Genomic DNA, 17255 nt, shown 5'->3' on the forward strand with positions numbered 1-17255 from the left:
ACCCTTACAACTATGTTCACATTACCTTCCCTTGCTCCAGCAGTTACACACACTCAAAGGGCAGACTATAAATATGGGTAATACCTCTGCAAATGTAAACGTTTTTGTTTGTTTTTTGATGTTCACTTGCTTGACTGGAGCGTTCCACTTGAGCCTCATACCCCAGCTGGTTCTAACAGATTGTGAAGTGGGATTCAAGCCTGGGTAATGACAGTTTGCTTGCTTTACAACACCAAAACAAGCGCTGGTCTGAAGCACTATCGTGAGGTCAATCAGGTCTAAGAATTTAAATGCTGAAAGATTTACAATTCCATTTTGACAGCCCCCTCTGCTCTTCATGACTTTTCCCCCAGAAACAGGATTCATTTAAAGCTTTAAAATATGGGAAGCAGAAAAAGAATCATTAATTTTACTTACACAACAGCATTCACACTTGTAAGGTTTTGACAGCTTCACTAAACCCAAAGGAATTCAGATAGCTGGAGCAAATGAATGCGTACTGATACTCATATTGAAAGGAGGTAGTTTTAGGGCTGAACACATGTTTTCTTCCTGCAGGAAGCTGACAGTGATGAGAGTATGTAGGATGATTTACTACTGCATTCACGTGATGCTATTTAATGTTTTTTTCCTCCTGTTCAACATATTCTCTTTGTGTTTCTGAAATCAATAGAACTGCAGCAAGTCAACAGATTATTTCAATATTTCTTAGGATGTTCTGCCCTTATCAACATGCTTAGTGCCTATTGTTTTTGATAAGGAAAATAGAGTCCCTAAATGTTATGTTTGCTGCCTAGGAAGTTCAGATGATGACTGTGTCTTTGGGGATAAGAAATCCAACTGCAGAAAGATAAACATGTATGTATGGAACCAAATACTTTTGGAAAAAAATACAGTGGGATTTTTTTATTATTATTCTTTTTATCACTGTCATGATTTTGCTTGGAAAATATAAAACTTGCAGTGAATTCATAGGAATGTGCTTACTCGTTCAGAAGGGAAGACAGATGAAGGCAGGCAAACTGCAGAATAAAACATGAATTAAATGATAGCCACTTGCTGATCATTGTTCTGCTGTCTGTCCATTATCTGTCTGGGTGTAGGTAGTAAATGCCATATGAATTTAAATAAAACCCATTACTCACACTCACTTACAGACGGGAGGATAGGAGTTGCTTGACAGATCTTACACAGGAAACTTGGATGTAATTGAGCCCGTTGCTGTGCTGATTCTCCTCCAGCAAAATTCTCTACCTGTGCAGGAATATTTTAAGACCTCACTAAATTTGAAATGGTGACAGAGCATTAGGGGTTTTTGCTTATTTGTTTTTTCTCTCATTATTGGTTCTCTAAAATAACAGATGGTGAAATCTCTCCTGAGTAAGCCAAATGCCAGCGTTTTCTCTTACAGGATGTCATGCAAAGGCACTAACAGCTCGGCTCCTACTAGCTCTATAAATTGATGGGCCTGCTCCAGTGCCTTTTAGAGTTCCTGGGTGTCATTAAAATACTTTGGATCAGCTCCTTGAGACATCTGAATGAGGCAGGCAATCTGTTTTAAATACTTCCTTATTATTCCCACAGTTTCATGTGGACATGGTGGTAAACAAGCTAATAATCTCTGCTTTAACAACACTTTATTTTTATAATACCGAGCCCCCCTTACACACGCGTGTAAGGTCAGGACATTTTGCAGGTAGGTTTAAAACATTTTTTTTTGGCCTTTCTTTCTTGAATGAGGGGCTTTCTATTTCTGAGAGGGCCATTGCTGTGGGTGAACACCTGTATGGTTACAGCTGACAGAGGGTAGATGTGTGAAAATGATCTCGATTGTATTTATATTTCCTTGGTCATCTTGCTGTGCTGTACTGAAGGAACATGGATAGTCTGATGGCTGCCAAGGGACATTTAGAGCTATTTCATGCTCCTAGAGCAGTCCTAATTCACTCTCTTCTCTCATCATTGTTAACTTATGAGCTGATGAGCAGGAAATCTCAGCTGAATTCACGGTTCTGTACCAAGTGTGACTGTAGGGACATTTCTTCATCCCTCTAAGTCCCATATTCCCCACTGGTGATTTGAGACTAGTCGGAGTGCTTCCATCCCAGTGATGGGCTGTGAGGCTAAGCTGGGCTATATTTATAAAGGCAAAGAAAAGCTCATAAACTCGGATGTTGTTCTATTCATATCTACCTTGTATTTCTTGTTAAATTTCTATCTTGCTTTCAAGCATATATATCTATTTATGATCACCTGTTTTACTAGATTGCTTTTGTGATTTATTATTCAAAAGGTCTTAGAACATACACTGATTGAGCACAACCACAAAATGAATGAATCGAGGAATATACAGATATCTCAAAATTGTAAAAATTGGAAACATTTGGCACCTGGGGTTTGTAGGCTTGTGTGAGATGCTAGCTAATAATAGTGGCTAGTGGTTTGGGAAGAGAAGACTCTTTTTGCATTCTGATATGTTGCTTAACACTTCCTGCTAGCTTGTTCTGCACTGATTTGAGAATTTTGAGTGTAAGTATGAAAGAGGATAAATAAACATGTTTGAGAAGTACCTGTAACAAAACTCCTAGGTCACTGGCTCCTGGTTCACAGTGCTCAACATGTCACTGCACATACACACAGCAAAAATCAGGACTCTCAGAAAAGAGGCCAGACTGGCTCTGTACTGGTGGGAGTGCCTGCAGCTGAATATGTCCCAAACTGGAGACCAGGTTTGAGTCTTTCTTTTGCACCTAAAGAAAAGGCAGGTAGGTGCTCCTCAGCCATTCCCTGACTCCACAGATAAAATACCTGAATCTATCAGAAATACTGTGGTTTAAGCCTGATGTAACTTAAAGTTGGAGTCCTAACCTGTCAAAACACTCACTGCATTAGGCTTTATACAAACATCCAGAGAACAAATCCTTCCCTCGTCATCTGTTTTGGATAAGAGTCAATAGCTGGCGATGAACACTTAGTGACACAGTAGCAACAGGGACCGGATATCTGCAAACCTGATATGACCCTGGTTATATACAGATGTTTGTGGGTTTGGTCTTTCATTACTCTAGGCCACTTTATATTTCAGAGGGATAAGCCCTGAATTTATCCATGTTGGCACTCTCCTTGAGACAGGAAACAGCAGAGGGATAGAGGAAAGAATGGCATTCATATGAAATGTCTTGAAGGAGAGTAAATTTCTTTTGACTGCTGCCTGTGGAGTTTTCATATTTATTGGGAAGGAAATAATGCTCAACAATTGTCATCGCCTCCCAGAGAAGCAATGCATCCGTTTGAAGGTGAATATTGTGTCAAAGCTCACTGTCTCTCAGATAACATGGCCTGTGACAGCTGAAGTCATTTGGGATGTTCCAGTTAAAGGAATCCAGGACCAAATTCCCAGGGGCTATGTACAGTTTCTGTACATAAAACTGTCTTTGAGTATAAAGGGGAATTTTCAAAAGCATTCAAAATCTCTTTTACCTTCTTTCATGGAATTAATTCTGCATTCCCTTGAACAACCAAATAGACCTTTTCTGCATTTGATCTAGTTTGACTGCAAATATATTAGCAAATAGGATGGGTCAGGAACCATTCTCTGGACAGGATGTCACCTGGCATAGCTGTGCTGTGCCCTTACAGCCAAAATCTCTGGCACTCCAGAACTGGATGGTCACATCCCAGCAGTCTGTTGTGAACGCTGCTGTCTCTAGCCCCTTTCCAGGAGTTGTCCTGGGAAAGTTTTCTTGGCAAAAACTCAAGGGCCAGGGCCTCTGTTAGCAATTAAGTGATATGGATGATCACATTCAGGTGGATGCTCTGTCACTCTTTGCTTAAGAGCTATAGTTGCAACCTTAGAGCTCCTCTGACATGAATACAGATGATCAGAACTGTGTGCCATTGGTCCTTCAGATGAGGAGCTGTACGCTAGCATCAATAACTATGTCTAGTCTCATAAATTAAATTTATCTGGGGAAGTTCTGAGGCAATGAGATCAGTAGGCATACAGTGGTGCATCCCCATACAGCTAGCCTCTCTCAGCCACTAAAACAGGGTGCCCACATTGAAAAATACTTGTGGTGAATGGTCTCCACCATTTGCCAAGTCCTGAGCTAAGTCTAGGAATTATTTAGGACAGTGAATATCCCAAGAGAACTCAGTGACTGTTATCAGAACCATGCCATGGACCATTCCAATTTTTCTGTATGGGCAGCCAGCTTATATCATCTAGGTCATTTCACTGGCACTGTTTAGCTTATTAGTAATACAGAAAGACAGTCCTCTGCTGGAGCAATCTTGCCTGCAGTATCGTAGTACTGAATTTGCTTTGCTGATAGCTGCATCAAGATTGTTCTTGGGCATCCTTTCCTGGATGAAAACACTGTCATGCATCTCTTCCTAAGAGGCTTTCAGTGTTAATCTTCCAGGTGCTAGAAAAATTCTTCATGTTTTCCACAAGCTGAAAGCTTCTTAGCTGAAAACAACAGAGGAGACTGGGTACATGAAGCAAAGAAATCGATGAATGCAAATTCTTGGGTATAGACAGAGAGGGTATTTTCTGTAGATGCAAAGGGATGCTGGTGCCATTGCACAAGATATTTTAAGCTTGCGCATAACCTGTGTATAAATATGAAAAAAAATCTAATAGGAATATGTGCAGAAAAAGGCAAGTACAATAATCAGGAGACTGGTGAGCCTGGTTTAAGGGAGGAGAGTAATGTGGCTTCAGTTATTTAGATAAGTAAAAGAAAAGCTGAAGTTTTTGATAGCCCTCTCTACATCTCAGGGGGCTGACTACTCAGGAGGGAGAACAGACTTTAAAGATATTTCTGGTACAAGAACACGTGAGTACTATCTGGGTCTGATTAAACAGAGATTAGAAATTATGAAGAAGATTCTAAACAGTAAAGGAATGAGGTTTTGGAAAAGCCTTCTGACAGCAGGAATAATAGCCAAAAAAAAAAAAAAAAAAGGTCAAAATTGAAGAGGGAGCTAAGGGCCCAATGGCTCTTGACAGAAGGAACTGAACTCAGTGACCAAAGAGGTTCCGTCAAGTCCTATCTCTGATGATCTGAAAAGCATCTCAGGAGACCATGATCTGATCTGCAAAGACAGAGAAGGTGGAAACTGAGTCTCAGTTTCTTCAGGGCTAAATGTGGGATGATGTCCTTGAGCAACAGCCTTTCCTCTTAATAGCAAAAGAGAGCAGGAGTAGCTCCTGCAGAAATACACAAAGCTGGGGAAGAATGGACTGGAAGAGTTATTTATCCTAATCTCTGTTTGCAGTATCTACCATCCTGGGTATGCTACAAATATGAAAAAAATAGAAAGATATCTAGATATTAACTTTAAAATCAGCATATATTAAATTTAAGAGCTTTTATATCCAAATGGCTGCTCCATGCCCTAAATTCTCTGAGCTGTGCTTAATTCTTTTAGCACATGTAAAAACCACCCACCCACTACTTCAGAGCCATTTTTCTTTATCTAAATGAAATTTCTTTAGTTCCATTCATCTTTACAGCTCATTCAACAGGTCCCTCTGCAGCAGTGAAGGGAAGCATGTTTCAATGTGCTAATCCAGCTCAGAGATGGATTAATTGACTCACAGGCCCCTCTGATCACTAGCCAGATGTCTCTCCCCAGCTGGCAAGCCTTACTAATTTTCTTGTTGTTGTTGTAATTCTGGGTTTCTAGCCAGCGGGGGCCCTTCTCCACTCAATCAAGGGCAACATGCCCTCTGCCGACATTTTGTATTCTTTGGCCTGCTTTCCCTTGGGCAAAGGCATTCAGCTATAAACCTCCTCTCCTGGCTCTTTTTCATCTGGACGGTGGCCCCTGGGCCACCATGGGATGGTGCTGTGCATGCTCAAGGTGGGTGGTGGAGGGTTGTGGTGCCTGGACCATAATTTTCAAGAAATTTCAGGTCTGTGTGTTGAATTTTGGGGAGGGGGGAAAAAAAAAGGAAAGAAAAAGACTCACAGGAGGTGGAAGATTTTCTCCACCAGGTTGTGTGTTATGAAATGATACACTCAAACACTCAAGAGTGCTTAGAAGGACTGAGAAAGACTTGATCTGTTAGGAAAGTAAATTGTGAAGCAATATAACATAAGGGATGTTTCAAAGATAGGATGTGTGAGGACTCCACGCTCCACTGCGGATTCTATCACTGGTCCTGATGACTTGAGCAAAGCACTTCAATTGTCTGGCACTTCTACTTCCTTGCATCTAACAGAGATTTAATGATAACATTCTTTTAAAGATATCTGCTAATGAGCAAGACGCTTTGTGAATTAAGCACCACTTGTATCACTGAACATAGAGCCATGTAAGGTCAGTGTGAAGGCTTCTGCAGTGACTTGCAGCGATTTGGCTAAAACCCTGTTGATGCCGACTGTAAGGTGTCAGTTTTGGCCACACTGTAAAACATTGCTTGTTGTTTCCCAGTGTTTTAGGACTTTACTGTGATTACATTGAGTAGAAATTTAATCTACAAGGATTCATCTGGATGGCGCAACCTTTATTTACCTCTGCAGTGACTTCCTCACAGATGTCATGGAGGGTAAGTGGCCACTGAGGGAGCACAGCTGAGAGTAGTGGCAGCCATGGGAATATGTGGAAAGTTGTGCTGTTTAACACTATGACCCTGGAGCCCGGCTATATATGTTATCGAATCAGCCTTATGATTTCTGAATTATAAAGGTGTCAGCCTATTTTATTTTTTATTTTTATTTTTTATTTTTATTTTTTTCTCACTAATGGGGGTAGTTTATCCAAAATACTAAGAGGATGTTAAGGTCCCTGAAAGTATCCAGAGGTGGGCAACAAAGCTGGTACAGGGCAGGAATGCATGTGCTGTGAGGAGAGGCTGAGGGCATTTGGGTTTCTGGTCTGGAGAAGAAAAGACCAAGAGGTGACCTCTCTGCTCTCTACAACTTCCTGAGGAAGGGAAGCAGAGAGGGGGGTGCTGGCCGCTTTCCCTGGTAATTGATGATAGGACACACAGGAACAGCACAAAGCTGTGCCAGGGAGGTTCAGCCTGGACACTGGGAAAAACTTCTTTAATGTGAGGGTGGTCAAAATTTGGAACAGATTTGCTAGTGAGGTGTTTATTGCCTAATCCCTGTCATGTTCAAAAGGCACTTGGACAATGCCCTCAGTGATACGCTTTAACTTCTGGTTAGTCCTGAAGAGGTCAGGCAGTTGGACTAGATAATATTTGTAGGTCCCTTCCAAATGAACTATTCTATGTATGAAACTGGAAAATAAATAATAATAATAAACAACAACAAAAACTGGATAATAGGAATCTTTCCTTTCCATTCCTTTCTTCCACCTATAATGATCTGACATTAAAAAAAAAGTTCCCCAGAATACAAAAAAACAAAAACACTTCTCCTTGACTGCACAATTTTTTTTTCCCGTTAGAAAAGGAGCTGCAAAATATTCTTTCATGACAAGATCAAGAAGAACAGAGCTTGAAGAGAGAGAAGTAAGAAGTTCATCTAAGGTGTGAAAGCAGAGTTCAGCTGCGTTTGTTATGGACCAGATTCTTCCTACTCCATCTAAAACCAGGGAGGAGGTCGTTTGTTTAGCATCAGAGCAATTGCTTACAGTTTACAGGGATGTAAATAAGAAGTGTCTCACTCTTGTAATTTAGCCTCTTTGGTCTGTTTTAGCTTAGTTATGTGCCTGTTATAAATCTCACCGCTAATTTCTTTTCACATTAAGCATAGCCCCGAGGAACTTGTTTTACAGGGAACTTAAGGCTTCGACCTTTGATCACCGCAACCCGACTTCTCACAACCCTGAAAACAAGCGTCTGAAAAAATGAAATGCGAACAACGCGCACCATCAATATCAATTACTGCGTTGTTATGTGGTAAATTTCCCCCACAGGGGGTGAGCAATTCACTTGACGCGCTTGGCAAAGGGCTCGATTCTTCTCCCTGCCAGCAGCGAGGCGGTGCTGGCATCTCTCTGTATGTTTCAGTGGAGTAAGGGAGCGCAGCGTCAGACCCAAAGCCTCCGTGAGCGCAGGGAAAAGCGGTCTCTGTCAGGAGAAGCTCTCTGCAGCCTGAACAGCAAGCTGCAATCTTTAAAGGGAAGACTTCAAAGAGAACGGGAGAAAAGAAACAATGTCTAATCTTCATACAAACGTGCTCTGGGAGCTCTGAAACTCAGACGCTTCCGAGATTTAAGAATTAATTATCATTTGCCAGAAGCGAGCTTTATGCACAGGTAACCGGGATGGCAATCTGAGACCTTCAGGTGCAAAATTCATGGAATTATATCGAACTGATTAAAGCCTGATAAATCACCAGATTTCCATTTGGTGTACTTGCACATTTTTCAAATGTTTGATGTTATCTTCATATTGTTTATGTGGGATATATGACAGCAGCTCCCAAAATTTCATCTTTCAAAGGAGATAATCAGAAATATTTTGGTACAAGAATTGTGACTTGCAGGTTCTCATTAAAACAAGCAGCGTAGCGGGCTGGATCTTTGGTTCCCATAGAGAAACACAGCCCTGTTGACTTCTATTTACTGCAGCAAAAGAGAAGACTCTAAAATATTTGTAAGCTCCACAGCTGTATAAATAGTGAGGAGCACTGTGAACGACCAAAAGCAAAGCAGGGCTATTCTTATTCCTCTTTGCAGAAAGGTGTGTGTAAAACATCCCTCAGACCAGCTGAGGTGTCCGGGATATCTCCACACCTCCCAGGCTTTATTGCATTTGTCCTTTACAACACCCTTTTGACTGAGCATTCCTGTTACATCCATTTTACACCTGAAGTTTGAAGCGTAAAGAGGTAGTATGACCCTTGGTTGCAAGGCAAGCTAGTGGTGAAATAAGGAATTAAACATTTAAGTATCTGGAGGACTTGGTTATGTGATGGAGTTGCTGTGCTCAAGAAAGTGAATGATTTATTGTGAATACCTGGCCAGAAACCTTAGCAGGTTGTGGTGACGTGTGTAGCTGAAATCCTCTGTTTACCACAAGCTGAAGGTGTGAACTCAGCTGGCTTGTGTGGCTCAGCTGCTGCACAGAAACACATTAAACCCCAATAACTTGTTTGCGCATCCCAGCCCTCTCTTCTGTAAAGCACTATCTGCCTCTCGCCTTTAAAACTTCAATGAAAACAGTTGCTGCAGAAGCTTATGACAGCTGTACACTAAAAGGAACCAGTTCCCTGATATAAGCAAGGGTTTTCAGATGTGAACAGCTATATCTGGTTTACAATGAGAAAATTTCTCTTCTCTTATAAAGCCAGTGAGCCAAGTTACCTGTACAGCAGAGAAAAGGGATGAAAGGCAGAGATCAGGTCAAATGCAACCACTTTGAGAGAATGAGTCTCCCAGGCAGGATCGCAATTGCTTCATTTTGTGGTTATAGCAGTATGACTTTCGAGGTTAGATGGAATTTGTCTTGATATTTGCCCGCCAGCAACCAGAAGGCATCGTTGACTGTTGTCTCCTGATACATACAAATGCTTTGCACCCAGGTAATTCACAGGTGCATTCACTGTGCACCGCCAGAGTTGCTGCTGCTTGGGAGTCACTGGCCACCACAGAGGCTCAAAATAACACAGGGGCACTGCATTATCCCATATTAGCATCCAGGAGTATGCAAAAGGACAGAGCTTGACCCCGGTGCTGCGTTACAGCAGGGCCATGTGTGTTTGTTTTCCAAAGAAATTTTCTTCTGCAAACATTCAGAAAAATCCCAGGCAGGCTCCTCTTACTGGCTGTTGCAGCTCCCAGGACAACAAAACCAAAGGTAACGGGTGCTGCCTCTCCCCACCGAAATGGGAAATGTTGACATTTCAAGTATTTGTCTAACTGCAGATAGTTGACACAGCTTGTGAGAAATTACCCTGGGAGGAAAGGAGCCCTCCCAAACTCCTCTGCTTCCTTCGTGCTCCTCTCGGCTCCTGCTGGGTGCTCCAAGTGACCCCACCAGGAATGTCCCTGCCCCAGAGCAGGTCCTCCACCTTTCCTCAGGGTTAACGTTGTCCCGCACGCCTTCCAGAGCAGGGGACCAAGGGACATGCAGTGATGGGACCCGTGGGGGCTCAAAAAGGGTTCAGCTCTCCTGGCATCAGTGGGGCCCAGGTGGGATAAAGCAGACAGATGCTGGTACCCAAAGAGGAAACCTGGCTCCGAGTTATTTTTGCCCACTGAGAGATTTTTTGCTGTGTTTGTTGTAAGATTTTGGTGTCACTTATCGCGTGTCTGCTATAATGCATTGCCTGAGGCATAATTGAATTCAAAGGGCATGTCTGTGTTGAAAAGGAGGGTTGCAGTTTGTTGGTGCTCAGATTTTTCATTAAAAACCAAGCAGCTTTTTTGACTGGCAGGGACAATGGTTATAGAACAAAAATGATATTAAAAAAGAGAAGGGAAATGCTCTCTGCCTGCCTTCCTTCCTTCCTTCTTTCCTTCCTTCCTTTTTTCTTCCTTCATTCTTTTTTTATTTTTATTTTTATTTTTTTTTAACAGCTACCTACCTGCCATTCCCACACTGCCTTGGAATAAAGCCCAGCATTTAAAAATAGCAGGATTGTAACAGAAACATAAGGCAAAGAAAAGAGCCTTGATGTAGAGAAAGGTGTGGCAGGTGTTAGGTAGGGTTTATATATATATCTGTGTCTCTATGCACACAAAATCTACTTCTTTACAGAGGGAAAATATGCATGAATGTATTTGCATCATCATCACATGAGAAATTTGCCTTTTATGTTTAAGTTTCCCTGAAAGCTCAGTTAATTAGTTTTCATAACACCCATGGAGGCAGACATTAGTATCATCCTTATCTGCAGATGAGGAGATAGCAAAGAGCACAGAGGGAAGGGACCACAGAGAGATTAAGGGATTTCTACTACAGCAAATTCAGCGTAGAGCTGGGAATTCGTTCTAGCAGGCAAAACCCTAACCCCATTAAAAGCAATGGGAGTCTTGCTTAAGAGATGCCTGTATTTGGCAATTTTGCCTGCTTTGTTCAAACCAATCTGTTCTGCTCACAGTTATGTGTGTCCTGACGGTGCTTTCTGATGAAAACTGCACCTCTGACTGTCCAAAGCTCCTGAAGAAACCCCAGCTGTGTCCCTCAGTCTCAGGGCTTCAAAGCAGGGTCTGAAGCTTTCTTTGAGGGACTCTGTACCGTACATTTACATAGCTTGAAAAATAGTCTGGAGTTATAAGTGAAGTAATTTAAAATCTCTCTAAACGGAGTACTATATTCTCCCAGGCCAGCAGGGTCACAGGATCTGAAATTTTACATCCCAAATTGCTATATTTCACAGCACAGTACTATCAAAAAATGGCCGGGGGGCTGAGCTTAACAGATGAGCTAGATTTCAAATAGATTGGGCAAAACCATCTCATTAAGAAAAAAAAAAAAAAAAAAAAGGAAAGGAAAGGAAAAAACCCTCTTCATTTTAATAATGGCATCCTTGTCTTCTTGTTTATATTCTCATTCCAGGGCAACATTTCCATGTTATTAGGGTGTTTTCAGCTCTAATTTTTAAGCTCACTTCATTAATGTTGGTAGAACACTTTGAAGTCAAAAATCTAAGTGCTAAGTGGTATCACTGACACACTTTCCAGGCAATGCTTTTGCCTTCCCAGAGGTCATGTGAAGCAAACATGTCACACCTGCAAATGTGCACAAATTGCTGCTGGCAGCAGAGGGCCAGATTTCCCTTGAAACTTGCAGCAGCTGTGTGCAGGCTGCAAATGCCTAGAAGAGGATTCCTCCTGGTGGCAGAGAGCTGGCCTGCTGAGCAGGGCCCACCACCTAGACACCGAGTCCTAGGCCCTGCTGCGATGAGCCTGGCAGTGAAGCTGCTGTAGGACACAACTTTGTCTGGTATTTCTTGTCTGCAGGATAGAAGTCTCTAAAGATCACCCACTGGCTTGCTGTTTGGTTCCAAGTCTCCAAAGTTTCTTATTTCCCAATGAATGTCGTGGTCTGAGAGCTGCTGTGAGGAGCACAACACATGCTGGCTTGCGTGGGGTGGGCAGCTGGTGGAGCTGCTGGAGTGTCTTTGAACATGGGAACTGCTTCATGGGGTTGTCCACTGCTGCTCTGCAGTGTTGCTGAGCATCAGGCTTTGCTGCTTACTTGCCTCCAGCCTGCAGGATTGCAGGGCAGGTCACCGAGGCCTTATCCATGGAGGATGGTGTCTACAGGCCGAAGGCCTGTTTGGGAAGTCTGTGACATCCAGGCTAACCTTGAAAACCTGTTGCTGCATCTGTGTCCCTGCCACTTGTGTCCCTTCCCCATCATCCCCAGGGCTCGCGAACACGGGAAGGAACCTGCCTATTGGCCTCAGGGCACAATTTGGACATGCACACGTCTGCCTGAGGAGAGCTGTCAATGCACTGTATGGCAGGCTTCCTGCTAAACCACAGTAACACAGATGCCCCGCTCTCCCCCAAATGTGATTTATTACCTTGTCATATTTCAAAAGCTAAAGCAGGTTGAGCTCGATCAGTGTTTAGATGGAGAAGTCTCCAAGGAAAACACAGGAGTTAGAGGAAATGTTCCCTGAGTCAGAGCTGGGGCAATAATCCAGTGTGGTGTTAAAGATGTTGCTTTTGGACTGATTGTAAAATCAATGTATTGGCCACTGGTGGTCTGTGGGGAGGGAACGTAATGCCTAACGTGACTGGACGATAGCTGCCAGGCATTTCTTTGCTACAAGGGTCAGCCCTACAGCAAGTGTAAATTGGACGAATGGGAGATGATGAATCTGGCTGATTGCTTTCTCCACTGCATTGTTAAAGGGACTTGGAGGCTTGGCTGTTTTTCTTCGTCCTCTCCCTTTGTATTTTACATAATTCCTTAAATTGTACAAAAACATATGAAATACAAGAACAGGGAAACATTTAGTGGTACAAATTTGTTTTTAAAAAAGCTCCCAGCTTCTGGAAATTCATAGTTTAAGGATTACCATAAGGCTGTTTCTGCTTAACATTGTGGATTATGTGGACTTGATTTTTCCCTCATCATTCACACAGAGGTATCTGAAAGCTCAGGCTGTTCAGCACTGTTTGCAAGGTGGGATTTATTATCTACCAGGTTCTTATACAGGGCAAGTGCTCTGTGTCTGACCCTCAAAAGACAGCCAGCCACATCTGTTCCCAGTAGCTGTGTAGATGTTGTGGTTAAGATCCTGGATTCTGCTCGCTGGAGCCCTGTGACACTGCATTTTTCCCCAGTGAAGTGCACATGCTGATTATTTGTTATGTAGTCTGTCTGAAACAGTTCCAGTCAAGGAACATAGATGTTTCCCTTCTGCTCCACAAGATACACACATGTATCCCTTTTTTATTCCAAAAAAAAAAAAAAAATAAATTGAAAGAACACTGATGTGAATTTAAAGAGATAAGAAAATAAACAACTTCATCCATGCACCAATCTTGTCCCCTGGTTTCTAAATAAATAGCTTTCCTTTATCTATCCTTCATTCGTAGCACATTTTCTGATGGGACCATGGAATTCAGATTCAAGTGCTCTGTTTTCATCTTCTGTTTTTGTGTCCCTAGTTTAAAAACCTGAAATTTGAAGTAGGAAGGGTGATACGTAATCCCATAGTAAGATCAACAATGCATTTGGAGCATCTCTACCAACTTTGTTATTTGAGGTGGCCATTTCAAGAACGAACCGATTGCACACCTTTGAGGACAGCAGGGTGTTTAAGAACCACTGCTGCAAATGCTCTGTGGCTGTAGTAATTAACTGTGCCTCTCAGCTGGGAAAGCAAGGCCAAGATAAGCACATTACAAACCATTGTTGAGAATACAAGTGCTTTGAAGAGAGCATTGAAAGGAATTTTTCTTTAGAATACAAGAAAGTATGTAATGTGAGATTTCTTGAAGGGGAAGAGTATGATTTACTTGGGCATCTCTATACAGGCTTAGAAGCTGTATGTGGGAATATTTCAAATTATTTAGGAACACAGACATTTGCAGGCAGGACTGCACCCAAGTCCAATATTGACCAGCAATTTGTCTCAGAGAGAGGCCAACACAAGATACTACAGAGGATGTTACAAGAGAATTTGTGGAGGCTGTTGTGTTTTCACAAGTGGGGGAAATATCTTCCTAATTTCTGGTTATTGTTGTTGCTGCTATTATGTGTAGATTTAATTTCTATCATTAGGACAAAAAAATGAACAAAGAAGTACCTAGTTCAGGCTCTAGATATCCTTGTCCAAAGCACAAAATGCTTCTTCCTAATCATACACTGAATGACCAGAACCAAGCCAAAAAATCTGAATTCCACCCATGCTGTTAGTTATTCCAGTCGAAAATAGATTCCCACAGTCTGCTTCAGCTCACTGATGTAAAAATTACCACCTTTTTTCTGGCCACACAGCAGTCAAGCCACACGGGAGTCTGCCTGGTGGTTTTAAATGAGGTGCAGGCCTTTCTCTGTCTGTCATGCCAGCACATCAACACCAAAGCTCCCAGCAAGTTGTTTCTCCTCTCTGTGCTGCTGCGCTGCCTCTACAGAGCAGAGCCACTGACACTTGCCTGCTTTGAAAAGCAATCTGATTGATAGCCGTGGCTAAAAAAATCAACCATAGAACATAGCGGAAGAGATTGTTTTGTAGGATTATCAGCTGCACCACTGAAATTGCATGAAACCACCCACAAATCTCTTCCTTAGACAGAGTAAAACACAGTCACCGCTATGCAAAACTTCTCCTTATGTTCCTCCTGCAGAATTAAACTGAGCCTTTTCGTTATTATTATTACACAAAAAAGACCTGCCCCCTCCCCCCCCCAAAAAAAACAAACAAACAAAAAAAAAACAAAAGAAAAACTAAAAAACCCACAGCCACCTAAAATTTACTGTGGTCAAATCCCTGCTGAGCTGCAGTGGAGGCAGGGCATTTGCACTAGAAATTACTATGGCTGGCATGTCTGCCTTGGTTTTGAGGATAGTGTTTTCATGTTCTTTTCCTTTCTTCACCAGCTTTCTTCTCTTTTGTCTGCCTGCCTCTTTCCCATTTCTTTCACGGTCGCTATTTTTGCTCTGAGCAAAGAACTGAGTTGTGCTCTCACCCTCTCATGGGCTCTGTGTACGCCTGAGGTCAGGCTAGCAAACCTGGAGCCAAACTTTGGATCCTTCCCTTGCCCTTTTTATACCCTTCTGCCCCATCACAGTTTTCTATCTCCCCCTTCCCAGGCATTCCCCACTGCATCTTGCCATGCTCCCAGAGCAGTACCCAGCAGCTAGCACATCTGGCTGGAGCTAGCTCGGGTGCTGTTGGTGGCTCCGATGCAGAGCTCCTCATGGACACTGCGTCAGTCATTCCTCTCCCCTCTGAAGTATTTCATCCATTCCAACCACATGATTTTCAGGGAAAGGTACAGTCTGTCACTCTGTGTCATTACCCACTGTAGCACAACACGGGTCCCCTGTGGCTCAAGGCACCATATGCTTCTTTGATATACACAGTCGTTCTGATGTGCCCTCACATTTCTCTGAATTTGCTTTGTTCTTCTGTCCCTCTTCTTCCTCTACCTATTGTTCTTTTAATGCTGTCTTCCACTGTGGTCCTTCTTCCCTTTCCCCACGCTCTCCTTGCCCTCCTCCAGGGCCGTGCTGCCAAGCCTTTGGCAGCTGTCCGGGGGCAGGGCTGGGGCTGGGGGCCAGAAAGGCGCTGCCAAGAGGGTTTCAGGCCACTTTGGCCCCTCTCCCTTTGGATGGAGTGGGGTTTTCTATGCCTGATCCTAAGTGGGCAGGGAGATAAACAGAAAGAAGAGGCAGAGCTTTCTAAGGAGCTTGACAGAGGTGACGTGTTTTGTAGAAAAGGCTGCATGAGCAACAGGGAACAAACCTTGCTGGAAGGAGTATTTAACATCTGGCTTGCACAGTCTCATTCCTTGGAGGTCTACAGTTATTTTGTCACTTTTTCTGGCTTGCATTTTCATATCTGCCCTAATATGTGTATTTATTTGTTTATACCTTTCTGCATTTCTGTTCAACCCTTATTCCTACCATTTCCATCAGCATGGTCTATAGGCTGCTTCAGTTCAACCAGTGTTCCTAAAATCCCTTGATTGGGGTGCTCCAATGAGGCAACAATTAATTCCTGTATCTGTAATTTGTTTATCTTCTTCTATAGAGTCTTAGAACAAGCCTCGGGAGAGAGATATAAATGATGAATGCAGGTTAATAACACGGGAGTCTGAGGAAAATTGCATTACGATGGCACAGCAATAATGGGTATAAAAACAACTGAAGCATGTGGTGAAGCCCCTGCTATATCATAATATTTTCCCTGGTAATATACATCGTAGTTTGTGCTAAAAATCTGAAACTTAGAAGCGCTAAAAGATCTCCAAACTGCTACTGAGAAGAAAGATGGTTAGGCAAATTATTCCCAGTTGTTACAACAGGTGAAAAATATAAGCAAAATGGGTGAACGTAATTCCATTTAGTTTTAATCATGCAAAGAACTGTAACCTAATGACCTATGCCACCTGGGCTCCCTCTCTCATCAGTGCAGAGAGGCAGGGACCTTAGGGGAAAGAGATTCACCCCCCTCCCAGCAGAAGTATTTAAAATTAGGATAGCTGAGGACTCTGCCTCTCCCCTAACTGGAGAAGTCTAATTTCATGCAGGTAAGATATCTAACCCTTCCAACAGCTACACTTTGGAGCTTCCTCCTTCTCTGAGACATTTTTTAAAAATTGACCTAAGATCACCATGGCATGACTAGGATTATTGCAGTTATTTGTGGTTTCTGGTATGATGACATGCAGATGAGACCATTTTTATTTGTTTAATGGAGGCAGCTGATAGATTTTGCTAGATGCACTATAAAATTTCTGACAGATATGAGATGTTGGAAGCAGGCTGACACAGTTATACCAGCTGCTCAAAATGCTCAGGATGCTCAAAAACCTATATATCATATTTGTAAACATTGTGTGTACCTGCATGAGCCTAAGGGGAAGTTAGCCATGTGAGCTAATATCACACAGGGGCTTGAGAATAGCTGACACAAATCTTCTAGCAGGCAAACAAATGGGAGAAGCCTTGTCCTCTCATGATCAGTTTATCATTCTGCTTTAATATGTCAAAAAGAACTGAAAAGAAGTGAAGTGGTAAGTGGTCATGCCAATATGAAGAGGGAGATCTGCTTCACTTTGTCCGACAAGCCAACAGAATAAGAGCTGGACATCATCTTTGGAATATAAACTGGACAAGTGCGTAGGGCATCGCATCCAGC

General features: G+C 42.6%; 1 protein-coding gene and 1 long non-coding RNA gene across 6 annotated transcripts in view; one reads left to right on the forward strand and one right to left on the reverse strand.

Annotated features, from left to right (window-relative positions):
• GRM3 (glutamate metabotropic receptor 3) overlaps positions 1–17255 on the reverse strand; it is a 106420-nt gene that overhangs the window by 65297 nt on the left and 23868 nt on the right. For 2 of the 5 annotated variants that reach the window (XM_080555366.1, XM_080555363.1), the window contains one exon: positions 1146–1254. The exons of 2 other annotated variants lie outside the window; for them this stretch is intronic. The gene's annotated coding sequence lies outside the window, so the exon portion shown is untranslated. The remainder of the gene's footprint in view (positions 1–1145; positions 1255–17255) is intronic. One more of the 5 variants, XM_080555364.1, reaches the window with a different exon arrangement.
• Positions 5641–12855, forward strand: LOC308177819. The gene is made up of 3 exons (XR_013939426.1): positions 5641–5871; positions 6445–6559; positions 7426–12855. It is a non-coding gene; the product is annotated as an uncharacterized lncRNA (long non-coding RNA).

The sequence above is a fragment of the Anser brachyrhynchus genome (genome assembly GCF_964034855.1).
Source record: "Anser brachyrhynchus genome assembly, chromosome: 1".
Classification (NCBI taxonomy): domain Eukaryota; kingdom Metazoa; phylum Chordata; class Aves; order Anseriformes; family Anatidae; genus Anser; species Anser brachyrhynchus.